Here is a 27,255-nt window from a genome sequence, read left to right as displayed (position 1 = left end):
TTCTGATTACTGCTCACGGAGGGTAACATCAAGCAGACCTTTGGGTAGCCTGCAGATATTTATTCCCCCCAGCCCTGTATTCTTAAGCAGGACAGTTTCAGCAGATAGCAAGGCCCACAAAGGCAAAGCCGTGCAAATACAGCCAGGCCAGCCTCGTGCTAACAAGACCAATGTCTGCTGTAGGCAGGCTGAATCTCTTCTCTGAAAACTTAAGCATGGGGTTATTGACCACGTGGTGAGTGGCACGAGTGGGTTGATCTCATGCTAACTTAAAAACCTGGCATCCTGTATTTGCCTGAGCAGAGTGCTCTGTCCCTGTTTTTTATTTAACAGCATTTATTTAACTGCCTTCCACTGTGTCCTGAATGTGGGTTGGGACAAGCTCTGGATCAGGTTGGTGTGGCAGGGTTTGAAACAATGGGCTAAGCAGGGCCACTTGCTAAATCATCTGTAGTTCAGTTGAAAAGAGTGAATACACTGGTATCTGGCTATCTGTAGGTTACTTTGATCTGGTCCTAAAAAGGGTCGTTGTGATTGCAGTTAGGACTCAACTTAAAGGTTCAGTGACCTGGATAAAGCTGCAAACTTCTTCATTGTAACTTATCAATGGAATATGACTTGTCCTGTTCTGGAAGCGTCATTGTCTTGACTGTAAGAAACAAAACAGTTTAAAAATGTTTCTTCCTAAAAGGAATAGTCATCCATTACATATTGATACACACTTGAGAAACAACACCTACCATACAAACATAATTCCTTACCTACCAATTACCTAGAGTCGTTGAGGTGAAAACCCATTATACACTTCTACAATGAACAGATCAACACAATGCATCTATGAAACAGCCCGTTGATATGGCTGTAATTAGATTTTTATCAGTTTCAGCTAGGGGTAACCATTTCATTATAATTGACCTGGATTAGTTTCTACATGTCTCCCTCATTAAAACGTACAGCACCTGTGCTAATAGGTTTTGTTTCTATCAAGATATAATGAGGACTGGCATATCTGCATATTCTCTGAGCACACCAAGAACAGAGACAAATACTCCATTTTATTACCATCTGACAGAGACATAATGATAGCTGAGAAACTCATTACCATCATATTATGCAATGATTTAACTTGAAATCCTTGCCGTGCTGCAGCCTGGCAGTGGTGGAGTGCTTGAAAATGCATGTTTTTTTGTTTGAATAGTGTGAGCTGAGTCGATTCCCTTCTCCCCATGTGCTGTACACAGTCTATTTGCTTCGCAGATTTCTGACTGATTTTGAGTGTATTTCATTACTGTACTGTGTAATTAGGGAATATCACTGAAAGGCGGGTGGAGAAACACATGTGCTGAAACTAGAGGTAGAGCAGGAAGTTTGTGCAAAAGGTAGGACATTTTTTTTCTTCTCTCTCAATACTCCATCATTTGCATTGAACTTTGCAATACAGTGACTTTCAAAACTTAATTCAATCCTGGACTTGTTTACTTGTGTTTAGTATTTAGCATGGAAGGAGACAGGGAGATGACTGGTTCTCTCCCTGTTTATGAACGTCCTTGAGCAGGTTAACAGATTCAAATGCTGGCTGAGAAAAGACAACATGAAATGGAATTAAAAAATAAATAAATAGGCTGTGTATACCTGAAAATAGATGGAAAGATTTCTCCACGTTCAGTCGTTGATCATGTAAGTAATTTAGCTGTGTTATGTCATAGAATGATAAACACAGTATTTCACCTGGGAGAGCTGCTATTGGTTTATAGAGCAGGTTTCCCAGTTGGAAAATGAACCATATGGTGCGTATGTCAAACCGAGGGGTAAGGCTCTCAATGTGTAGAGTTAACAGATTGACTTAATTAAGATCAGATGGTGCCTACCATTAATCAGATACCAGGGAAATCTATTTATAGTTGCCTTGATATTGGGTGTAAAGTTGTTCTATGAACAAATTTCTCCAGTTCCCTCAAATAATAGTTTCACTGGGTGTAGATGAATGTTGGACATGGCCCTTAGTCTGTGCCAGAGGAATTATTGTGAGTGGGGGTGAGAACCTATCTGGACAAACCCTCTGTCTGTTGTTTGTGTTCTTCTAAAGTTGTCCTTGGAGGAATACAGCACACAGAGCAGCAGAGAACTCTGAAGACCTGCGTGTGATAGAACTTAATTCTAGAGTGCAGAAAAGTGGGATTGCTCTAGTTCTCCACCTGCCTGTTGTTTCCATCTAGCTGTTTTTTTTCTACCATGCTTTCAGATTCTGGAAGGCCCCAAGGCATTTGTTTGGTGCAAAACATTACTTGCTCTCAGAAATATTAAAGATTATTTTACAAAAACCAACAGGTGGTGTGTATAAACCAGGGATCTAGAAGTCCCTGGTGGTCTGCATGAGGCAGCAGCCCAGGCAGTAAGATAGGAAGAACTGAGACTGACTTCATACAGGGGTGTGTATAAGTTGTATTAGGAAGAACCTCCTGGGACTTAAAGTTATACGTCTTGATTGCTAGTTGTGGTAAGTTTTGTTGTATAGATGCCTTCTTCATGCAGTCCTGCTCTGCACTGCTGGTGTTCCAACCCAAGCAGTGAATGATGACTTCTGAGAGGAAAAGATACAAATCGTTAGTCAAGTTTTGTCTCTAAATACATTTCGGTTAGCCCCAACTGGCCATTCTTTGTGGTGCAAAAGCACTGGGCAGTGTTGAGTCAGCCCGCACATGAGCTGGCCCAGTCTGTAGCATCAGGCTGCCGTTTCATTACCTACTGATGCCATCAAAGAAATATTCCATAATCAACCCAAGTTTTTTTGCAACAGACAAGGGAATGGGAAGAACACACTCTTTCAGCAGACTCTGTGGATAGTAGTTACTGGCCAGGTTGGGTGCTGGAGCTATGAAACTACTTACTGCGGATCAACACATTTCCTTCCCTTTATCGTAGCTTTTCCTGCACTTTGGTGAAGGCGATCACACTGCCTACATTGTATACACGTGCATACAGTGTACAAGAAAGTGGCATCGTAGGTTTTGAATAATGAGAAAGAAATACATTTATACACAAAATTCTTTCCAATAAGCAATAAAGATTGCTGCCACAACACACATCTTTGGTGCTCAAATGCTTCACTCTTGCTGGAGTTGAATTATTCCCCTGTTGCATTTTTCTCACACATAGACTTTTATGTTGATTGTATTGACTAGAAGAAAGTAAGATCACTGAACAGTGAGGCTTTGAGCTTATTACTGATGTTGTAAAGGATTGTTTTTCCTTAAGTAAGTATGGGGATATTGATAGCTAAACTATTCCATGTGTTTGTTTCAAGTAAACATTTTGCTGTAATTCAATTTAAGAGGGATCTTTCTCTTAAAAGCATCGGACATGTCTGCATACTAATAAGAGATTGTGCTCCTTGGTCTTATACATTGGAGTGATTGATAACAGGTAATTTAATTCCAGCAGAAGTTTGTTTCCTGTGTAATTATGAAATGCAAAAGATAGCACCCAAAACAGTAATCAGGATGCTGACTTTGGAAACATGAGTTATGTTCATTCCTGGTCTTCTTGGGATGGAAGATTAGCATACTTCAATGTTGTGTGAAGGAAAAAAAGAAGAATCTCTATGATAGAGAAAAGCAGTGAAAGCAGTGAAAATAACTATAGTTATGCAAACCTTAGAAAGATGGGAATTGCTGTTTCCCAAGCACAGGTTTATGTTTGCAGTGACTGAAGAAGACCAAGAAGGGCCTGTTCTTCCCGCTCCCCTCCAAAGGCTTAAGCAAAGCAGGAGGTTACTTTGTAGGGAGCAATGTTTGGTGTGGCAGCTTGATACAAAAGATGTAAAAATATAAACTGGGGAAGTTCTTCTACATCAGTAAGTATTCAGTGCATGTTCCACTGTGAGAGGTGGTAAGTACCATTGGAAATCTAATACAAATCTGTATCTCAGGGGCTGTGTTGTGGGAAGCCCTGTTGGCAGGCTTTTTGCATACCCTCCCACCAGGCTGCCTCCTGCACTGCCCTTGGGGGCTGCAGGGCTGCTTCTCACCTCTCTCTCCTGGCTGCTGTTGCCCAGCAATTTATTTTTTCCCCCTTCCTTCAATCTGCTCTCCAGAAGCCCAACCAGTGTCGTTCGTGGCTCAGCTCTGGCTGGCTGCAGGTCCCTTTTGGAGCAGCTGGGGCTGGCTCTGCTCAGACATGGGGCAGCTGCTGGGCTCTGCGGGGCGGGATGTGGTGCTGAGCACTGAGCCCTGCACTCTCCCTGCTACAGGTAGAGCTAGAGATGCATCTTGTAGTGATTTCCCCTGGTAGATGGCACACTGTAAAAGAACGACTTCTTTTTATTTGCTGAGTTTTCGTTGTCTTTTAATTTAAGTGAGCCTTGGTTTGTTCTAGAGGAGCGTGTTATAACTCAGTCAGAGCCTGTATTTGTGAATCTGCGATAAAGCAAAGGCCTGGACTCGCTGGGAGATAGGAACCTGATTCAAAGCCCTCTCGAGCTCCTGGAAGTATTTCCATTGATTGCAGAGGGCTTGGATCTATTCTTATTTCTGTGAAAATTCTGTAATAAATGAAGCTGCTTTAGGTCATTGAGAATGAAGGATAGTGGCTGTAGGTACAACGTTTATTACTGTGGTGCCAGTAATCTCCAATTGTATTATGGCTGTTACGAGGTGTCCGTGGGAAATGGCTCTTTAAATGGGGGAGAGATGGCTGCAGAGTTCCACAAGGATTTTCTTTGGCTTTTCACCGCTGGTTTGTGCTGGTTTCTGTAATGTCGCCCCCTTTTGTCCCTTTGGTGCTCCAGTAACCCAGGCAGCCAGCAGCTCGTTAGGTACCTCTCTGGATTCCAAAGTTCAGCTTCTAACCCAGTTAATTTATTTAGACCATCAGTGTCTTACAGGAGAGACTTAATCTTGGAGCAGGCTGCCTGTTTCAGCCTCTCACACAAGAGGCTCTGTTTGGCAGATAGTGCTCTGTAAACTACGTTCTGTGCCATGTTACTTGGATGTACTTCCAGATTCCCCTTGTTTGACAAAATGCTTTTAATACACTTAAATATTTCTTCTAGTGTATTTTTGCTCCTCGGTAAATAACCTTTTCATATTTCCAACGAGGTTAAAAAGGTACATGGCTTTTTTTTTGTCCAGTCTTCTGTTTCCACATTTTTAGCAGTGATGTTGACACAGCTCAGGGATGCTTAATAGTTAATCGCTGCTGTGGGGCCATCAGAGGGGCCAGAAAGCATCCAGTGTTGACATAAGGAGCACGGAACCATGGGCTGTTAGCAAGCCCTTTACCTAGATTTTGGTTTGACAAAGTCCTTTCTCTCCTTTATTTCCTCTTCTCTCCTCTAGCTAAGAGTTATGAAGAGGGCCAAAAAAGCTGAAGAAATATGTTCTCTTCAGCTACCCACAGAAGGAGGTGCATCTGGCAGCGTGCTGGTGATGCTGCCTTAGTTCTGCAGCAATAAAACCAGCTCAGGACATGAGGATTGTTCAGTCTTGGACTCTTCCAATTCTCATCTTCTCTGCTGAGATAAAGCCAGTTATTGTCAGTAGAGGTGGATGGCTTTGGCAACGTGTAGATTTCTTAACTAGGAATGGGAATGAAACTGCCAACTCATTTTATGTCTGTTACTATACAGACATTCAAAAGTGTTTGTTTGTTATTGTTGCTTGTCTGAGGTTTAGAAGAGAAAGTCTCCATGTCTTTTTGGTAGTCTTTTTACAGACCTGATCATCAAAATAGGTATTTTAATCTCTAAATCTAGGAAATTGAAGCAAGATCAAATATTGGGCATCAAACTAAGCTGTAGACATCTTCAAGGTTCCAGTTGTTTTTAAGCGCATTTTTGAATATAGGGTATATTCAGGTCATGTCTCCCCTCCCCTCTCTTCTCCTCTCCGATATTATACAAAATATCAGACAAATTAGAAACAATTTTTTAATTTGTTTAAATTTCTCATAAACAAAGCATAAAGTTTTGTAGGTGCTAAGTTATCTTGCTTTTATTATAATCTTTAATACTCATTTGAATATTGTAACAATGTACTACATAAAATGTCACGGTATATTTGCATATTCATAAAATACTTCTTTACATGTCCCACAGAATGAATTAGAAGATGAACTAAGCAGTTTTCTCTGGCCAGTTGCAGGTAAGTATATAATGCTCCGAGTTTCCTAAAGCAACTAACCTGGGAACGAACTGGCATGTTTTTGCCTTGATTGTATCGTGTCATTCAGCTTTCAGAGACACTGTAGACAGGACTAAAGTAGCATTAAAGAACTCCAGTAATGTTGAAAGACTCATGGGTAAGAATAAGTGATACTGCTGATGATCCTGACATTTTAAACGTGGTGCTTATGTCACTGTCCTTGCCTCATCATTTTTTCATCTATTCCTCCTGTTGCTCTATGTTTGATTTGCTTATGTATTACCCCAAAAAACTCTATCTTGAGATTTCTTTTTTGAATTCTAGTCAGCAGTTTCAAGATGCAGGTTCAAATAGTTACTTTCTAAGCTGTTTCATTTTGACATGTCCCCTGAAATTTGGGTACCTCGACTTCTAGAAATGTGGATGTGATGTTTGAATGGAATAGATGGCAACAGTTCACAGTGTTTAATAACGGCCTAGCTAAATAAAAAATGAAACAGTAAAACAAACAAACAAGCAAACAAAAAAACCCGCACACCCTCCTTGCCCCGTCTCCTTGTGCTGGTTCTGTGCAGGTTTTCAGTCGTGTGCATTCCTTTCTTGAGTGGGGTTGGAAAACTCTGTATTTTGATTGCTGCCTGGCTTGAACAACTAGTGCTTCTCGTCTTAATTGGTATATTAATGCTGTTTCCCCAGCATACACCCACAGCGATTCCTGATGGCCATTTGGATGGAGGCCAAGCTCTTGTAGTGGTTGCCTGTGGTGCAAGCCCAACTGCTGTTGTGTGTGACAGACCTCTGGGCCTGGATGGAGCATGTTTGCATGGATCTAATTGTAGGATCAAAGCCCTCATTAGCTCTGCTCAGGCTTTTGTTTGAAGCTGATCTTTTATTTGCATGGATCTCTGCTTTACTACTGTGGAAGCGTGTAGCTGGATTGCGTGAATTTGCAGCCAGGCTGAGCAGAGAGGCTGTAACCAGCGCATTAACTCCAGCTCTTGTGACACAGTAGGAACTTCACAGCCCACCCAGCGGCATCTCTTACACCCAGCCCCACATACATATGTAGAAACAAAGCTCATCTTTCTCCTTCAGCTAAGGGTTTTGTACTGACCGTAATTAAAAAATATCCGTAGGATATAGTGCCTGCCTTCTTCTCATTCCTTTCTGCTCCCGAATAGGATCTGCCCGACTCAGGAACCTGCATTTTTCACAGTAGCTCTCAGTGAGTAGCTGTTACACTGACTTGATGGGGGAACAGTCGGGGCCAGAGGGGTTTTGCCCAAGAGCTGGCATTTCTGTAACAATACCATTAATTGTCTAAATAATCCTAAGTGTAGTTTCACATGCGCTTTGAGCCAGTATAAGCAGACATTACTGCCAAGAGAAGCAGTTCAACCCTCCCTCTGCCCCTGGCTGCTTTTTCCCATTCCAGAACTGCCCTCCTTGGTGAAGGACATTGTTTTCATGCAGATAAGTTCCTGGTCCACTTCCCCACTTGGCCACACAGATGCTTGTCAGCACACATGAAGGAGTGGAGCTGGGAGTGAGCAACTGGAACCTGGGGAGAGGGCAGGACGGTCTCATCTGCTGGCTGTCCTAGCTTGTGCCAGCTTGAAGTGTATGTGAAACCACTGCCTTGCATAAAACAATGTTAGTCCACGTCCCGCTCCTTTAGGGCTTTGCAGGGTTCCCACTTCAAAGTGCCTGTGTGCTGTGGCATCTGGCTAGAAGAGCTGCAGTGGGAGAAATTGTTTGTATTAGAAGATGGACTCAGTTAATTAGGGTTTGAAAAAGAAATGGATCTTCTCCTGCAAGTCTACAAGTCTAGGGCTTATTATAAAGGTGGGAGTTGGAGGTTTGGTTCTGGCAACATTTTAGAAGCCATCGTCCGGGACGCGCAGTGCCCTGGGCTGTGGGCTCTCCTTCCCAGCAGCTTTATTGGCTGGTCGGCCCTTTCACTCGGCAGCAGTCAGTGCAAATGTAAGCACGTTATGAGCTGCTCTAAGTTATACCTGCCTGCTGCTTCTCTGGCCTTGGATTTGAGAGAAGGAGAAGTGGCAGCATCAGGCCACCTCAACTGCCTGGCTTAGCTGGACGTGTGTTTGCTCCCTGGGCAGTACCGAAACAGAAACAGCGTCTGCCCCCAGCGTGGGATTCCTGCTGGCTGGAGAAACGTCAGGGGCCTTGTGCAGGCCGAGTGCATTGCCCCGTGAGCTGGGGCTACAAGCTGGGCCTCGTGGGTTTGTCTTGTGCTTGCTGTGTGGTTCACTCCGGGCAGGGACTTGCTCATTCTCATGCAGGGCCATCTTTGCTCGGTCTCACCAGTAACGTCACTGCAACTCAGATTTAAGTGGCCAATTTTTTAAAAGCTGCTACAGTCTTTAGGCTCTTAATGACTCCTAAAACATGAAGTGAATTCCTATTCACTGAGGCTGAAACAAAAATAAAAGAAGAGAGCTTAGTGCTTTTTCTACTGGCTGTTTTTCTTGCCTTTTCATGGGTGAATTATTATAAAGAAAGCTACGTATCCATGGAGACATGCATTATTATAATGATATCTGGAAGGGGCTTCCTGTTGAGGACATAATAAGTGCATCCTGGGTTGAATAAACTCCAGGAGAGAAAACTGTTTCCTCTGCCTGTCCCAGCATGGAGCCCCTCCAGGGGAGCCCCCATGACTTCTACATGGAGCACGAGGGAGAAGCTGCTGCTCACAGCACCCATCTCTGGCTGCGCGCGGCTCCCCAAATGGGAGCCCACGTGGGAGGTAATAGGGCTGGGAAATGCATTTACCTCCCTTGAGGTCCCGTCTGCTTTTGCCTCTCAGATGGGAACCCTGCTGGTGCTAAAGTGGGTGTGAGATCCCAGCGCTGGCGAGGTGGGGCGAGGCGTTACCCCAGCTGCAGGAGGGCTCCTGCCTGCTCCTCCTGAGAGGAGAGCCTGCTCTCAAGGGAGAGCTCTGTAATCCAGGAGCTTAAGAGAAGCAGAGGTCCTCAAGTGCTTTTCTCTGTTAAGGGCTGTTTTAGAGGAAAGAATGGGAGGGAAACCTTAGAGGGTTCCTCTTCACTTTACAGACTTCTGTGACAGCAGGCAGCTTGGCTCTCAGCCCTCTGAGCTACCGGGCTAAGGCCTGGGAAGGGGAGAGGCTGGTAGACACCGCAGGGAGGATAACCATGTGAAAACTGCCTGAAGGCTGCCTCTTTTTTATGCCCACTTTCTTCCTCTGTGCACCTTTGGGACAATAATGGCCATTTGCTGAGGAGTATTTGCCCAGGGTGGTTCAGGAGTTTAGAGGTGTGGGGTGGGTTTTTCCGGATCTGTGCATCAGGGAGCGCAGAGAGCCATGCAGTGTGTGGCTGATGGGAAAAAAAAGAAAATGACAATAATTAAAGCAAATCACCGACCTTGGATTAAATGTTGTCAGCTGCTCAGAGCAAGGAGTTTTGCATAGCTGTGGAGTGATTCTGCAGCTGAAACACAACCAGCCAGAAAACGGGAATCCTGTTCTGTGAAAACCAGCACCGTGTAGAGGTACCATGGCAGCAGTTCTGCATCAGGGGTGGCTGGGGCATGGCTCCTTCAGCCTGTATCAATAAGCCACACACACAGGCCAATCAAAATTCTCCTTAATTCAAAACCCTTTTATTCCAGATTAAAAAAAAAATAAAAATCATAGTTAATCATTATCATCTTGTTCCCATGCTAGGTAATTAGTATTGCATTGTTGCTTTGTGCCTTTCCCTGTGTTCCCTTCATGTTTGAAAAGTTTAATTGACATTAAAAGAAGAGGAAATTAAAGGGATTTTAATCAGTTGGTCTGTCCTATCTGCTTGAGAAAGAAAAGCTGGAGTAATAGAAAAATAGGCTGGTGTCTATGCTCTCTTATCATCCATTTTGCCATTCATTACTGAATTGATGAGAATGTCTGCTTTGCATATTTAATCATATAAATGATTAAAGTAAAATTAAAATACTGCTGGGTTCTCTTCCTGTTAGTGGGGCTATAGGCAATGTAGTAGGTGGTCAATAAGCTTTTGCCTATCAGCTCAAATTTTTTCAGTTTTCACTTAGAAACCAATACTGGGAGTGAAAAATGGACACTGGTGTTCTTGAGTTATCCATCAGCATCTACAGAAAGACCTCGTGTTAAAGGAACTAATCTTTGTATCTGTGCAAACTCCTAAGTGTATACTTCAGCGTTAATGGTATGCCTGAAGTTAAGTCATTTATTTAAACATTTTCTGAATTGAAACTTTTATGCATAAAAGATTGCACGGTCCACAAATGTTCAATGTCTCGGTTATAAAATGATAATAAACTTATGCTGAAGACAGCAAGGGGGTGGTACAGGTCACAAAAGTATTTTAAACTATATTAAATATTCAAACCCTGGAAAAAAAAAACTAAAATAATCTAAACAATAGTTTATCTGGAACATAGCCCAACAAATAAAATCCACTTAATACATTTTAATGGCCTGGGTGAAAAGAAGAGAACATAGACTTATTTTGCTTAACCAAAGACATTGAAAAACTCTTACTCGCTTTCAGTTTTTCTTATAGTGAAGAGCAAATATATATATAAATATATATATATATATATGTATATATAAATATATAAATAAATATGGCATTTGTTAGGCACTCTTCTAAAATTTTCAATGCCAAAGAAAATCAAACAACATTATTTAAATAGCCTTGGATAAATTTGCTAAAAGAATAGGACTTCTGCAATTCGATGCATGCTGTTCAGAGGTGAACTCAAACATGCCTCTACAAGGCAATTAATACATAGCAAATTGTTAGGGACTTGAGGCTCTGCGTGCTTCAATAGACAGGAAGGCTCCAACTGATCTCGGTGTGCTTGGAGTCAGGCAGTGGAAATGAGATCCTGGCATGTCTCCAGTGCAAGTGATGGTAAAACTCCCATTGCCTCATTAGGGTCAGGGTTTTGTGCTATGTTTTGCTAAGATTTCCATTACTTCGAAGTCTTTTTTTTTTTTTCTTTTCCTCTCTCTCCCCCAAGGAAGAAAAGCAGGAGCTGCATCTCATTGGGTCTCTGCTGTTGCTGTTTCAGTGGAAAGCACTTACGTGCAATAGTCAGGCCTGGATTTAGCAGAGATGGCCTTCAGGAGCTGTATTTAGTCATTCCTAGAAGATGGAGATCTTTCCTGAGGAGGAGCTTACAAGCTCTGGCCCTGTGGAATTGCAGTGACACGCTGGTGGGAACACGTTGTGTAAATGCTGTTTATGGAAGGGGAGCTTCCTTGCTTATATCTCCCTACAGCTGTGCTTGTTCACCTTCATCTCCAGGTATCTGCGGTGGGTAGGTGTGTTCTGAACCCCAAGGGGCAACGTTTCTGTCATATTTTGTTCCTTCCCATTCTTGGCATGTGATGGGGAGTTGGACAAATCAGTTGTAAACAGCAAGACTCTCCCTAGGATTTGCCCAGCTCCTGACTCAGCCTCACTAGTCCCAGAGCAGCTCAAGACGTTTCCCTGTGCCCCTGGACACCAGCAGCTCTCTGGGGTGAATGTATTAGAGCAAAGGTTCCAACCTAGTCTGTAACAGGGCTTAAAATGGGGACTTTGCATAGTATCTGTTCTGACTTGCTGCCCATAAACTAATGTTTGAGACATTTGGGGAACTGACAGAAAATAACATCAGTTTTTGTCTCTTTATTTTGGCATTTGCTGTCCAAATGTGATACCCAGGCTAGTTCTGATTCCACTGAAATGAACGTGGATTTTTTGCTTTGATTTTGGTAACCCATGGGTTGGTTCCTTTGTCTACATGTTAGTAATTACGAGCATAATCAAGGCTGCAATTAGTGCTCTGCTTAATTTTCATCCTGGATAAAGGCAAGAGGAATATATTAAAGCAAAAATGGGAATGGTTTGGTCCCAGATAAAGCGTCATGTTCTTCATGTGAGAAGTTGGCTGACAGACTGCATGAAGTGCAGGTCTCTTCTCAGAGGCCTTTAGCCATTGTGTACCTAAAAGGAGATGTGTTTACAATATAATATAGGTTTCTTGCAGGTTTCATTTTGGGTGTATTTTTCAGTAGGCTTCTTTGTCTTGTGAGGGACATCATCTGCATGAAAATCACATATTTCTGGGAACATCTGCACCTTTATGTTACAAGAGTATCTGTAGCTTTAGAAGAAAGAAAGCAAGGACAGGTGTGGTGTGGTTCTCCTGGGCATGGGGTGATGCTTTATCTGTAACAGCAACCGTTTGAACTGAAAAGAGACCATGTATTATTTATTGCTGCTTTCTTTTCTGTAGCCTTTCATCTGGGAGTTCCATGGACTGATTTAATTTCAGGGTCTCTGTATAAATAACTGTGCTGGTCTGGGATAGCCTGGAGGTCATTTGAAAATGTCTTCCTGTGTCTTACGATAATGCTGCTACGGCAGTGTAGATGTTGTCTCAGCTGCCTTCAACTCGTTTGTGTATCTGAGGAGGTATAGTGCCAGCAGTGCAGGGTACTAGTAGGCTACAGAGCCGTCTGTAAAGCAAGGTAAAAAAACTAGCAACTTATTTTTTTTCTTTAACAATCCTTTAAAAGGCCCCGTGTCTACTGTTTTATGTATGATGCTCTACACAGCACAGAAGGGAAAATACACTTCCATGTGATCTCTCTGCCTTTGTAGGACCACCTTTAAAAGGCCCTTTGGGATGCTTGTGGGGGAGGAACCCATTTGTTGGAGCCATAGGTCCATTTTAATGCAACGAGGCCACCACCAGAATACAGAGAGAAGCTTTCTTCTGTTCCTTTTCTTTCTGTGTGATTGCGGTCTCTAAGGGGAACATGGATACTGTCATTAGCAGGGGATGAAGAGAGAAATGTGTTGCTTTTCAACATGTGAACAAATAGAATAAGCTGGAAACAAGGCTGGAGAGACAGGAGGCTCAGACCCATGTGCCTTTGGTTAATGAGCCATCTCAGTCCTGTAATAGTCCCTGTAATTATTCCCAAATAGTTCTGTTACCTGGCGGTGGAATTGAAGGACATAACGCATCTCCAGTCTTCTCTTCCCTTCCTGCCCCTGTCTTGTTTCTGCACTCAATAAGCAGAAAGCTTTGCTGCAAATTGATGAAAGTCCCAATGGTTTCATAGCAATCAACAGCTTCCTGCAGGCTTTGCAGGACGTCCTGGTGTGAAGGCTGGAGCGACGAGCAATTCAGCGCGCGTCCATCGCGGGGTCTGCGGTCGCTGCCTGAGAGCACTGAGGCAATCGGTAGGGCCTCTGGTTGGACTTGAGGTGAGATTTCCCCGTGGAGATGCTTACTCCCTGCAGCTCCACTCCTAACAAAGACTCCGTGTGCCAGTTTATGTTAATGAATTAGACCTGCAGGAAGCTGTTAACACAGGAGTGTGCTGTGTTAAGGCCGTTCGTATCGCATGGCACGGCTTCATCTCACTCCTCGTAGCGCGTGAAGCATCAGCAGGGCAACACGGTGGCGTAACGGGGAGACAGTGAGCCACAAGGAAATGCACTCATGCAAGAACAGCTCTCTGGAGTCTCAGCAGTGTATGACAATGCTGCTGTCTTCAGGTGGCCTTTGGTAGGGAACGGCAATCAAGAGGACTACTAGATAGTCCCAGTGACCCGTGTTGCTGGGATGTGCTTTGCCGTGGACCACAAGGGGGAGGTAGATGCTGCTTTATTATCAGGGAGGATAACTTTATTATCAGGGAGGATAACGTGCAGCCCGAGCCATACACCAGGGCAGGGAGGCAGCCTGGCCAGAGCTACAAAACCCAGCCACACGATGGGCTGCTAATGCCTTGCTCTCACCTTCACCTTTCAGTAGTCAGGCACACGGTGTTGTCAGGCAGGAGCAGTGTCACCGTGTCACCTATTTCACGGGCGGACAGCCCGAGTTACACAACTCTGCCGTGACCTGAGAAGGATTGCTGAGCGGAGCGTGGTGACAAGGCAGATGATGCCTGCCTTTGGGGCAGGGTGGCCTGTAAAGGGCAAGGCCACCTTCTCTGTCTTGTCCTCACAATCATGTACTTGAAAATACCTGTATTGTTGCAACATCTGGCTTACTGCGAGCTGCACTGCTGTTCCTCAGTGCTCAATGGAAGCCTTTTGCAGTCTCTTTGTAGCAGGTGTTGTAAATATTCTTTTGGCTTCCCCCACATGGGAACGTGCCTTAGGAACTTGCTGTAGAAGTTTTGCTCTGCGTTGTTGTGACCCTTTCTCTGGAACACTAGTGTTGCCCTTGGTTTTCAGCAAAGAAAAGATCAGCACATATTTACAGCTTCACATAATTATATTTTATGATAACCTGATGCTAATGCGAACACCAAATTGAACATAAGAATCTAATTGTGTACTTCCTGTTGAATAATGCAAGGCAGTAACAGTCATTAGCCTTGTACTCTCCGAGAATGTGAGGCTCTTCCCTTTGTGGAAAGCACATAAACAGAGATAAAGAAAGAAAATCTCACAAGGTTGACATTGTTTCCCTTTCTCAAACCAGCAGCAGTGTCATTGTGAATCAGATTCCCGGCACTGAGCACTCCCCAGTGTGCCAGATACTTAAAGCCATGGTGTAAAACATGCTGTATGGACAAGCAAGTCACCCTAGTTTCTTTGAAATCCATGGTTGTAGTAAATGCACATCTGACCTTGAACTGTGTAGTCTTCTGCTAATGTGGGGAGGTGGAAGGAAAGGAAAGAAATAAAGTATTTCACGTAGAGGCTCGAGGATAGAAAAAATGAGAAGTAGCAAATGGGCTGGGACTCTCTTGGTAACATCACCTGCTTCTAGGTGAGCATTTTTGTTGAACTCAGTGATGTGTCTGGATTCAAATATTTCCAGGCTCACCTGCACTTTCAGTGCAAGGTTTTGGAATTCAAAGCTCCCTTCTACAAGGAATCTTTCACGTGGAGAGGGCAGGAGAAGGAAGAAGAATTCTGTCTAAGAGGTTAAAATCAATGATTCACTGATGATTCAATGATTCAGTAGGTTCAACTGAAGCAGAATGCAAGACACAAGAACCTGAAGACCTAGCTCATTAATGAAATTGGGTAATGGGCTGCAAAGTCTTCACAATGCAATCAAAATAATTGTTTTCAAATACCTGACCTATGCTGTGGATACTCAGTGCTTCTGCAAATCCAGGCCTTGGTATAGACCTATCATCAATTCAGAAATCTGAAAAGTAACTTTGCAACAAGAGGAACTTAGGGAATGGAATGGAATGGAATGGAATAGCAGACCAAAGATTTCTTGTCTGGGGCCCAGCCTTCCTCTGTGTCCCACTGGTGCTCAGGGGAAGAGGAAGAGACCTGAGGGGATCCTAGGAGAGAGATCTAAAAGAGGCCTGAAGGTTAACCTCTTCCTCAGTGGAGCATGTGTTTAGTGCTGGCACTATAAACAATGGCAGGATTTAATCCATAGAGTCTCTCTCTTCAGTCCTGTGGAAGTCACGTCCCACCCAGAGACAGTTCTTATGTTCTCCTATTCACTCTGGTGGGATTCAGAGCTGCAGCGTGGCAGGTGGGAGCATCCTTGTACATGGATGTGCTTCCTGTGTGTCAGCAGAACTGCAGGTACGTGTGTCTGACCTGCCAGCAGCACCCAGCCCGGAGCAGGTAAAAGCCCTAATGGAGGAAGGAGTGACTGCTCCACTCAGCTCCAAGCCTGAGAGCATCCCTTCACATCTGCTCAGCGCTGGGAGCACAAGCTGCCAGCACGCAGCAGCAGCAGCAGCTCTGACTCACTTTTGTTCCCGTTTCTGGCAACTGTGATATTTGTAATCACCATTGGGCTAATTGTTCTGAGAAGTGCCACTCTGCTTCACACATCGGATGCGTGGTGATTGTAGTTGGGTAACAGAGCAGCCTGTAACCTTCTGCTTCTTGTCTGTGTGGGAAGGTTGGTTCTTGTCACCCTTGTAACCCTGCAGAAATCACAGGCTGTCTCAGCTGGGTTGGGCAGGATCCACAACCTGGGCCTGGCTTCTGTCACACAGCTCCCTTTGCCCCTCTGGGGTTTGCTCATGTGGATAAGCATGGTGGGCTGGGCCTTTAGGCTGAATTTCTAAGAGCTCAGAACATACACCTGGTTTTCCAGGCTCAGGAGGTGCAAATCATTTCACATCAAATGAGCTTAACGTGGTTTGGGGGGAGAGTGTGTGCAGCAGTCAGTGCCTGAGCTGGGTCACCTGGCCAGACTCACCTCAATGCCCTGGGATCGCTGGCAGTGCTCTGAGGCCAAAACTTTCTCATATATTTAAAACCAATATTCCTTTCCTCCTGAGGGGAGGAAGCAAGGTCTGTGTTTTTCTGTCAGGATGTTAAACTCTCTGCCTTCCCAAATAGAGACAGTTTGTGCATTTGTCTCATTTTGTTATTTCAAACGCTGCTTTTCCAGACCTCTTTAGTACTGGCCAGCATTTCCTAACTCAAAATTTGTTGTCAAGTCCTTAGAACCAACGCTTTGCCATTTAATCTCTAGTGATGGTCCCTGCAGCGGGTGGAAGGTTGCAACCGGCCACCTGCTTGTTTGCATGTCGGCTTCGCTCGCCGTGATCCTGGGCCTTGTGGGCACTGAGCAAAGGAGCGAGATCCCCGCTGCCCTGCGAGAGGTTGGAAGCAGCGTGTCGGTGACCTTCAGCAGCCGTCAGTGGGAATTAAGAGACTGCTCTTTCTCCAAAGGCTGAGTCGAGGCTCCCTCCCTGCTGACCTCGCTCTGACTCCCTGCACGTGCCGGCGGCCTCAGCCAGGCCCCAGGGCCCCGCAGCCAGCGCCGCCGCTCCCTGAGGTGAGTGAGGGCGTCTTGGAGTCCTCTATGGCTGTGTCTGCCTCGACACTTTGCCTTGCTCAGCACTGCCCTGCGTGCACCAGGGCTCTTTTCCCGTCTGGACCTGCAGGGAGGAAATTGCCTCTCTGAGGTGCTCTGTAAGATTAACAAGCATCCAAGCAGCCATTGAGCTTTAAGTAGGAGATAGGATGTTTTTAATAATTCTGGCAGGCACTTAAATGCCTTTGGGAATTTGATTACCAAAGAGACTGAGTTTTCCTTGAAAGTCCCTGGGGCTTAGCTCAATGTAGGCAGGTTTCTAAGGGAGTTAAAGCCCCATGCTCTGATGCCTATCAAAGCTTTACACATCTACCCACCTAAGCAGGTGTAACGTTAAGGTTGATAAAAGAAATGTGGTAAAAACAAACAAACAAACAAAAAAAAAACTGCCAAAAGGCACATTGGAAGCTTAGTAGTTAAGTGAAAGGAAAAAGAGTAGTGGGAGAAAATGGATCTGGTGGACAACATCATAACGTGCTTCTGGGAAATGGCTTGAAATGGCATGCAACAACATTTTGTAATCCTTCAGGAGCAGAGAAAAGGCTTTCTGCTCACTGCTTTTAGCACTTATATGTCATGAGTTGTCTTTATTCTAACATTCCAATAATTTAATATTTAGCAGAAAGTGAATATCCTTGGAAGCAAGAGGGTGAGAATGGCAGGCTTCAGTGTTGAAGGCTCGCTATTTTAGGTTTGATTTTTTGGCTTGCTTTTTGAATGTAATGAAAATGCTCTTGATACATTCATAGCTCTTTGCTTCTGTGAGTTGTGAAATGAAAAGGACAAGTGGGTGTCTGCAGAAGGGCATCTGCATATACAACTTTTCCTTGGATGGCTTTCCCTTTGTCATTCATATCTTATATGGTTAGCTGAAGCAGTGCCTTTGTTTTCGAAGGTAAGGAATTTTCTTCTTCCAAAGTGTTCCTGCTTATGCTATATTACTTAATTTTCCTTAAACAGATCAGCCTGTTGACTTTCTAACTCTGTCATCAATAGGAAGAGGGTCCGATCCCCAAGCATGGGGCCAAGGCCTGTGCATGTGGCTGATGCAGAGGCACCTGGCTGCTGGTGGAAAGCTTAATTAGTAGACTCCCAGATCATCTGGCGTTGTCTTGTCCAAACCAGAAAAAAAAAACAAAACAACATTGCGTAGTAGTATTTCCAATATGATGAGCTAACTTAGCAAGTTTCTATTAATTATTCCACAAAACTTTTTAAGTTGGCCCTTTTGCTTTCTTAATCTCAAAGTAAAGAAGAAATTCTGTCTCCATTCCAAACCTATGTGCACAGAGACCATTCCCTTGTGGAAATACTGGAAGCAATGGGAAAGTTTTCTTGAGAGGGTTTATTTTGATAATTTTTATGACAGAAATTCATACCTATGTCAGTCTTAGTATTATTATTTGAGGGGAGTGGTGGGGGGTTGTTTAACCTCTTTTATTTTTTGCTGGGTTGCTGCTTTGCACCAGTAGCTCTTTGTGTGCTGTCTTCAGGAGCTGGTGTTGTGTTCCTGCCTCTCCCTCTGGTTCCCCACAAATGAAGACTCTAGTTAAAAGTCCATTCACTTCTCCTGTGAAATGTTTCCAGCTGAGAGACAAATCAGGCCTGTATCATTTTCATTTGGTAGCTGTCAATGTCATTTTCCTCTGAGGTGCTTTTTGTAAACACTGCCCATGATTGTTTTGTAGCTATTGATTTCAGACATGCCATGTACTTCATCTGTCAAGGCCAGGAAATATGTCTTAGTCTAATTACGGTGTTTGCGAGGAACAAACTAATCAACTGAGTTCTAGTTTATTATTTCCAAAGATAGACTTAAGTAGATGTATGCACATAATGTGGTGGCTCTGCTGTGTGGTCAGGGAAGTCTGCAGCGAAACCTGGGGGAAAGGAAGTGGCATGTGGATGTTACAGCTCTTGCTGCTGGCTTGTTCTGGGGACTGACCAAAGGAAATGGGTGCAGGACATTTGATGTTTTCCCTGCTTTACTTAACCAGGCATGTTTTTGACCTGTGGCTTTTTTGAGATAATTAAATGGCAGCAGTTGCAGCCAGCCTTCTGCGCATACACGCTTCCTATAGTTAACCTCCTGTAGATGCAAATATTGACTAGGGTTTGTTTTTAATTGTAAAGGTGGATTGCCTTCTGGAGGTTGATTTCTTTTTTCCTGGTTCTCTTTAGAAATCAGCTCCTGAAATGTCAGGCTGCTGTGTGTTGAAGACCCATTCCCTGCCTGTATGGTGTTTGATTTTATACACGGTACCGTGAAATGGGTGGCACTACTCAACAAATAAAGTCTGATTAGTTGTGTGAGTGGCAGGGTAAGAACAGTCACTGGTCATGCACTTCATGGTGCTTTGTACAGATCTCTTACTCTGGACTTTGGTCACTGCATTCTCTGGTATCCCAGAACCTCCTCGTCCCAGTAAGTCGTGAGGAGCAAGAGGAGGGTCTTGTGGGGGGTGACTTCCCAGCATGAAGGAATAAATGAAATCCATAGGGAGTGTTGTCAAAGTCTGTGTGGTGAAGAGAACTTCATAACATGAAGAAGTGAGCTGGATTAAAGGATCAAGATAACTTTTTGAAATTCCAGGCCTGAGAGTTATGCTGCTGACTGTAAATTCCCCATTGAGAGAGTATTGCGAAGGAATATGCTGTCATGGATGGCGATGAAAATCCAGCCATCAAGTTACTAAGTTAAATAAATAATCTCCAGAAAATAATCCTGATACGTGTTCGATGGAGTATAGCTAATAGAAAATGCTTGATCATTTTGATTTACCTTTCAATAAGCTTTTTAATTAAATTACCATTTTGTGGAGTTGAGGCACTGTATGTCTTCATACACGGTGGCAGCTCATTAAGCTAGAGTAGGCTTTTTTAGGCTTTCTGGTCTTTTCTGGAAATGTTGATACAAGAGTGAGTCACTTTACCGGAAAAAACTAACCACCTACATAGCTTTGAGTTCTGGGCAGTGGAGCTTGTAAATGCAAGAATGGCATTTGCATATACGAGGCCAACCTTATTCCCAGGGTGCTGTACTTCATTCTGGGTATTTCTAGTCTGTTGCATGTCTGAGGATGGGCAAGAGCTGTTTGCAAAGTTCTGCAGGCTGTGCTTTGTCTCGTGATGTTTAAGAGCTTTTTCACAAGGTTGCTGTAATTGAGTTAACCCAGGGCTTCTCTGTGTCAGGGCAGAGTCCTGAGGTCTGCTGTGTAATAACGTACACCTGATGTCAGAAATGCTTATTGGAAAAAACAGAAGAACAGAATAATGGTGTGCGTCTGGCTTACCCAAGGAAAACTGACTGCAGTCTGTTCAGGGAAAAAAGCTTCTCTTATGTTGGCACTTCTGTTATTTCAGAACAAAGTTCCAATCTGAAATGAAAAGCTGCAATAATCAAGATATCCTGCAGTCTGGGAATTAAAAAAATAAAATAAAAAAAAAAGTGTGAGATCAGTTCTGCCACTGTTTGTTATTATGAAAATACCAGAATAGTGATTTGAATAAAATAGCTTTAATTTAAATACTGATTTGAACTCATTTTAAATTTGTAATTTTAGTTGTGATATTTAGCTTTTATGTTTAAATATTCCTTTTTGAATCTAGAGTGAAATATACCAAAATAGATTTTCCATACCGAAGTGTAGATGCTCTGATATTCTCTCTCTCTCTCTCTCTGACTAGGTTTGAATTTAAATTCAGCTCTTTACCTGTATCTCAGGGAAAAGTAACTTCACAAGCTCCTTCATTATAAATAGAACATGAGGGCTGTCTATAAACCAGTGTCCTTGAGTCCAGTTGAGATGATTTGCTCCAGGGTTATATTGGTATCAGATGTGCAGAAATAGTTCTTTCTTTCCCTCTGCTGGGAGCTCTCTGCTTGGCACCTCGGGCCTGAGCCATTTGGAGCCAGTTTGCACAGTGCATTTGCATGGAGCGAAGCAGCAGTCAGTCTCTGGGTGACTGCTGCTTTTGGGTGCTTTGAGTCTTGGCTCTGGGTGACTGTGTGCAGGAAACAACTGTTAGATCTGATGTGGGACACTTAAGCTGTGGAAAATTTTTAAGAAATTAGTGATTTTTACATCTCTAAGTGCTCGTGATGTTAAATGGAAGAGTTGGTAATTTAAGTGGAATCTGCTCTTTTTCCCACCTGGGTAATTTTCCTTTATGATTATTTCACCAAATCTCTTCCACTGACTCATCTTGGCCTCTCAAGGACTTGGCATTACAGCTTTTTTCCCCTCTTAATAAATCTTCCTGTGGTTTTGAACAACGGGAGAGAAGTGGTAGCCAAGACAGCTTGGACCATTAGAGTGATCACCTGTCGTATTTTATCACCGGTAATTTTTCTCTAGCCTAGCTGCTGCTGTTGTTTGTCCCTTTGTTGTTCCCAGAGTACAAATATAATCAGTGAGTTGGAAAGTTTTCAGGGGTGGTGGCTGTATGGAGTAAGAACATCCTGCTTACTTCTGGTTCAAATGTTGGCTAAATGGGGCATCTTCCAGTTTTGGGCAGACTCGGACTCATTTTGTGAATGCAAGAGCATTAATAGCGAATGGGGTCACTATCGATAAAGCTTCCCTGTTTCTATTCAGAAACCACATCTATAAGCAACACCTTCATTGTCATGGCTGGGGTCCATATAAATGATCAAATGAAAGCTAACATCCTTTTTCAATTCCTGCCATTTTAGAGCCCAGGCAGCCAGACTTGGTACCAGTGAACTGCTTGCTTGTTGTATTTATTCTGGTGAGTTGCTTTGGCATTGAATTTAATGGCATCGCTTAAAAAAAAAAAAAAAAAAAAAGAATAAAACTGAAAACCAAACCAAAGACCAAACAACCAAACCTCACTGTTGTTTTAAGACAAACCAATGTGGAGTCAGGTTCTTCATAAAGCAACCCACGTCTCAGCTGTAAGTGGCAGACTTTCTGTTGTCTCCCCCTCAGATGGCAGTTGGTATTCAGTTGTCCAGTTCTGCTGCATTGTTTTCTTTAAGAATCTCTGTGTTTCAGCCTCTCTTTTCTGTTGCCAACTTGAACTCATGTGGAAGGTAACACATTTCAGTTTCTACAACAATTTGTTCTAATGGCATTAAGGGTCAGTTCAGTGTGATGTGAAGTCCCCTGGATAACAGTGTGAGGCAAAACAGATGGAGGACTGCATTGTTCTGTGTGGTGGCAGATCTTAATCCAACCACACTCTCCTTTTACTTCGATTTTTTGTTTTAAATAAATATACCCTAAGCAGAAAACATGCAGTAAATCATGTTTGCCTAATGAGCCTGTTCATCAAAGGCTATGGTCATAAATCAGCAATTATCAGTGGTAATTTCTTGGGAACTGTAGGGCTTGAGGCATGTGTGCACAGTTTGAAGGCTGATGCAAGTAAATCTCAGGATGGTTCCCAGAGAGCCAGGGAGCCTTCTCTCATGCTGTGATTACTGCCAGGCAATAGTCAATCCACCTCAGCATTTATACTGTGTGCAGTCTTGTTATTATTTACTCTGTGGTGCTTCAAAAAAATCCAAGCCCAATAACTTAACTGACGTTTTTCATTATGGAAGAATGTTTTTGATAAATGCAGTAGTTCAAGGGATGTGGTGCCTGGTGTGGTTATGACCTCAGGGAGGAAGAACACATGAGCTTGGCCCTGTTCCTCCCGAAAACACATGTGCGTTTCAGGACAATTATGTTTGTGTTCCAGGCAGAAGGGAAAGCAGCAACTTCCCAGCTATCTAAATGCTTGTTTGGACCGCTCCCCATCTTCATTATAGCTGCACTTGCAGCCCAACCCTAATACAAGGCAGCTGCCTGCCAGCACTTGGCATGAAATCTTTACAAACAACCTGTTTCATAAATAAGTTTGTGTTTGGTACAGTTGAACCAGAAAGTTTCCCTTTGTGGTTTTCTCCATCTCCTTGTTCTCTTTCTCTTTAGTCAGAGGAGCCTTGAGTCATGTTCCTATTTGGCTATTCTGCTTCCAGCTCAAATGGAATAGATTACTCCTTGGCATTGGGTATTTACTAAATAAGTTTCGAGTAATTCCACCCTAGGAACCAGGGGAATGTCTGCAGAGAGTGATGGTGTAATTAAAAAAAAATACATAAGGGTTGTACAGCAGCAGTGCGAAACACTGCAGTAAAAAGAGTGCACTGAGAGCGAGCTCTGGGAGTGAGAGCTGGCTGCGTACGTGCCCGGCCGTAGGAGTGTGTGCCCAGCCGAACCGGCACTGGGTTCCCGAATGAAGCGCCCAAGTCAGTGACCTGCCTTTCAAAACAAGCGAGGCTCTGTCAGACTTCATTACCTAATTCTCCTTTCCCTCAGTTTGCCTGTCTGTCGCAGGAGTGGAATGCTCAGCCCGCTGCTGGGAGGTAGCAGGGCTTTTTTTTTTTTTTTTTTTTTTTTTTTTTTTGTATTTTTTAACAGAGAAGTGATAGTCCAAGGCTAAAACACTGGCATGAAACCAAGGATACTGGGATTTTAGTTCTGGCTGTATCAGAGTACATGTAACCCTGGGCAACTCATCTGATCAGTCTGTGCCATGGTCCTCAGTTGTAAAATAGGGCAAATCCCAACTTTTGCAGTTTTTTTCCTTCTGACTCTCGTTTGTCACCTCTCCAGGCCAGAGGACTGTTTCGTAGCATGGCTGCCTCCAGAGCTCCATACAGCATGGGGCTTAAATGTAATTCTTCTGCTAGCAGGATGAAGTGAAGAGCAAACCATTACACAGAATCTGAAGGACCTGGTTCTCACTTCGCTGCTATTTAAGTCTGTAGAAGTTTTCCCTCTGTATTAACTGAAGTATTAACTATAGTTTACTCAGACTTTTTCAGTGCCTTGCTGGAAAGTGTTTGAGAAGCATAAAAAATGAGCCTGCTTCAGTGCGGAGTACTGCATTAAAATGTTCCATACCACCTTTCTCTCCCATTAGATAGGTTTGTTGCATGGCTGCAGCAAATTCTCAACACTTTGCTGAAGCTCCTTTACTTTTTGGCTATTACTTCCTTCTTTTTTAAGTTCAGAACAGTTTATTTAATTGAATTTGACTTTCATGCTTGCTGATGACCATGGTAAGTGTGTTTAATTATAAAGACCAGCCTCTTTGCTGGGGATGACTTCCTGATTTATTCCCAACACAATTTTCATAGTTTCCAAGACAGTATTGTATTTACAGACATTACATAAATAATTTGCTTTGATATTTTGCATCTATCTAAAAGAAAGCCACCTCTTGGATGTTTTTTCAGTGGGTGCTTTGTATTAGGGGACTCCCTTTTCTGCCTATATGGCTTATGATGATACTTGATCTAGTCAGAACATTGTTTTTTTCCAAGTTAGGAAAGAGAATCACTTACTGACCTGACTTTTATTGCTGCTCTGAGCCAAACACCACCCATAAATTGAGCATCCTCCAACTTTTATCTGAATGAAATGCTGTAAATTTTATTAAACATTTTATCATTTCTCCCTCTTGCAAGAATATTGGAGTGTCATCCGACCCAGAGGAATAGTTCCACTTTTTTTTTTTTTTTATTTTTATTAAATACTCTGGTCCAGTTCTTTATCAAGCTGTATTTTAAATGAGTTTGGTTAAATTAAATGACTCTTTATAGTGGCTGGCAAGGCAGAGTGGTTTAGTACTCTGGCCTTTTATCTCTGGAGACCTCAAGGCCCATGCTTTTGGTCCAGATAAGGCTGCTTTGCACCTCTGAAGCAGTATAAAGTGACATTCAGCTGGCCTCAGAAGACTGTTAGCAGAATCCTTTACAGCTTGAGAGCACTGCATAGAGACTTGTAAGAAAATTTCCTTCCCAGTCATGGCAGCGAACCGGTATAGTGCAAAATTCTGGATAGAAAACTCTCTTGACTTCTGCTCAGAAACCACGTTTTGCACTGATCCCCTGCTTCGGGTCACAGGCAATCAATATGGGGTTGGATCCATCCGAGTCTAGTGGGTACTGGCCATGTCACAGGGCCACACTGCGCTTTGATCTCAGTATGACACACTGCTTGTCACCTCCTCCCTCATCTGCAGCTTTGGGCGATGCCTGCAAGCCCAGAGCAGCCTAGCAAAACTGTCATTGCTTTTTATTACTTTGTACCACCCTAAGTCCACAAGGACTCTTTCACCGAGCAGGTATTGTGTTCTTTCTGTCTTGGACCCACTCTAGCATTCTCTGATGGTGTTGAGGTCTTGACTTTAGCATGTGCCGTGCCAGACTTGGACTTTGTGATGTCCATAGGAAGAGTACACGGGGGTGCTGGAACATGTACAGCACAGGCATGCAGAGGTGATGTTGTACACAGGTTTCCAGCATGCCTGGAAAACTTGGCTGGTTGTGAGAAGAGGTGCGCTGCACAACCCCACAGCCTCTCTGTTCTAAATATCTGCCTTACTGGAGACTTTGGTCTCTTCCAGTTCTTTTAACAGCCTAGTGGGGTTTGATGAAATGGCAGTTACTTCCAGGATTTTTTTTTTCTTTTTTAAGTTCCAGTGGGAAAGGTTTTTTTGGTAATGTAGAGATAGAAGAACTTTAAAAGGTAGTTGCAGAATGAAAGGGAATTGGCCAGACAAGAAAAATAAGCCTTTAATATTCCCGGGGACACTCTAATGTATTTGGGAGAGGTGCGTAAATTGATTTATAATGTTGGATGCCATTGTACAGGTAAGTGAGTCTGCATTTAGTTGCAGAACAGGCAGGTAGCAGGTCTCTGAGAAGCTTTTCAAGCCCATCCCTTTGGTTGCTTGTACGGTGAGCTGACTTTATTCTAATGTTTGAATGAGCTCTTTTGAAATGTAGGTGCCCAGGTACTGGATTTTACGTGGCTCAGTGTTAGGCATGAAAAAACTTCCACCATTTTCCTCTTCTTCCAATACCAGCTACAAAAGTTACTCATGCAGGTGTAATGGGATTGCCTCAGATGACACTGCGGTAGGTGAACTTGTGCTGTAAAAGGACTGTGTAAGGAAGCAATTGGATTTACACCGTGCTGATATAGCAGCGTATCACAGGGACCGGAGGAACCCCCAGCTCTGCAAACCTGGACATTTTAGGGAAGTTCAGATCCTTTGGCTTCTTCAACTTGCTATCGGTGCATTTTTCTGTGCTGAACTCTGCTGAAGTCAGCTGAGCTAAGTGAGGCCATATCACTGTGTGTGCTTCTAGCTTCAGCTATAGAATCAAGGCTTTAGCGGCCAATTTGATTAAAAAAAGGAAAAGAAAAAAAAGAAGAGGAAAAAAAAAGAACTTCCAACTACAGAACAGTCTCAATGAACTTTCTAGCTGTCATTGTAATAACCTCTATTGCATTATGTTTGAAATTTCATTACGCTCTAGTCAGGTACTGATTCACCTAGACAGCGAAAGGGTATTAGGACCAGCCTGTCAAACAGTTGCAGTAATAAAATATCTCCTGCCTTTCTTTGGAGAGCTTTACAGAATTAGGGACGAGGTAGAAGTACAGCTGAGGAGGGCTCCATGATGCTCCATACCCCAAGTGCTTTTTGTGTGTTTCTCTATTACACAGCTTGTATCAGATTTTATAGATAAAAGACTAATTTTGTTGCTTTTTTGGGGCTTAATTTGTTTTGTCTGCTTCATGCAACTAGGTGATTTAAATGGTCCACAAGTGAGAGATACCTTGGGGACAAAACTTAGTTTTATGCTTCATATTATTCAGACTCTAAAGCTCAAAGTAATTGAATCGCTACTCATAGAAACCAAGATTGAGTATTTTTATTTTAAATTTAAGTGTCTATATAAACATGATGCCTCAGGGCTTTGCTGATTTATAATATACATGATTTGAAGGGTGCCTTGGTGGCTTCAGCAGAACCCTTTTCATTATATTAGTCTTTGGGAAAAAAATGCAGCCCATAATTCTTTTCTTTCCTACACTATAACATTGCTAATGCTCTTTTCTGTCATGATCCTGGGTAATGCTATTAGCTAAGCAGCTGTTGTATACCTCAGACACACGACACAACACCTTCCAAGATTGGCTCCTCCGTGCACAGATGCTCATCACCGCACAGCTTTCCCCTCTCTCTGTCTTTGCCTCCTTTCCTCACGGTCGCTCAGCCAGGTGTCTTCAGCCTAATGGGCACAGCGACAGATACCTGAGCTGGTGCTTCCTGAGCTTATGGCTGGCCTCTGCTCTTTTGAAGCCTGTGTGGTATGAGCACGAGTAGCAGGATGGCTGCCTTCATCCCAGGGCCTGTTTGGTTTGAAAGGCAGGGCCTGAGGGCCCGCAGGGTGCCTTGCTCACTTCTGTGGAGC

The 27,255-nt window shown here is 43.4% G+C and overlaps 1 long non-coding RNA gene across 5 annotated transcripts in view; it reads left to right on the top strand.

Annotated features, from left to right (window-relative positions):
- Positions 1-27,255, top strand: part of LOC311444935 — a 284,906-nt gene that overhangs the window by 10,324 nt on the left and 247,327 nt on the right. For 4 of the 5 annotated variants that reach the window (XR_014698137.1, XR_014698138.1, XR_014698139.1 and 1 more), the window contains exon 3: positions 6,095-6,140. The exons of the other annotated variant lie outside the window; for it this stretch is intronic. This is a non-coding gene — a long non-coding RNA (uncharacterized lncRNA). The remainder of the gene's footprint in view (positions 1-6,094; positions 6,141-27,255) is intronic. 5 annotated transcript variants of the gene reach the window in all.

The sequence above is a fragment of the Aythya ferina genome (assembly GCF_964211825.1).
Source record: "Aythya ferina genome assembly, chromosome: 15".
NCBI classification, from domain to species: Eukaryota; Metazoa; Chordata; class Aves; order Anseriformes; family Anatidae; genus Aythya; species Aythya ferina.
This window is presented reverse-complemented; position numbering and strand designations above follow the sequence as displayed.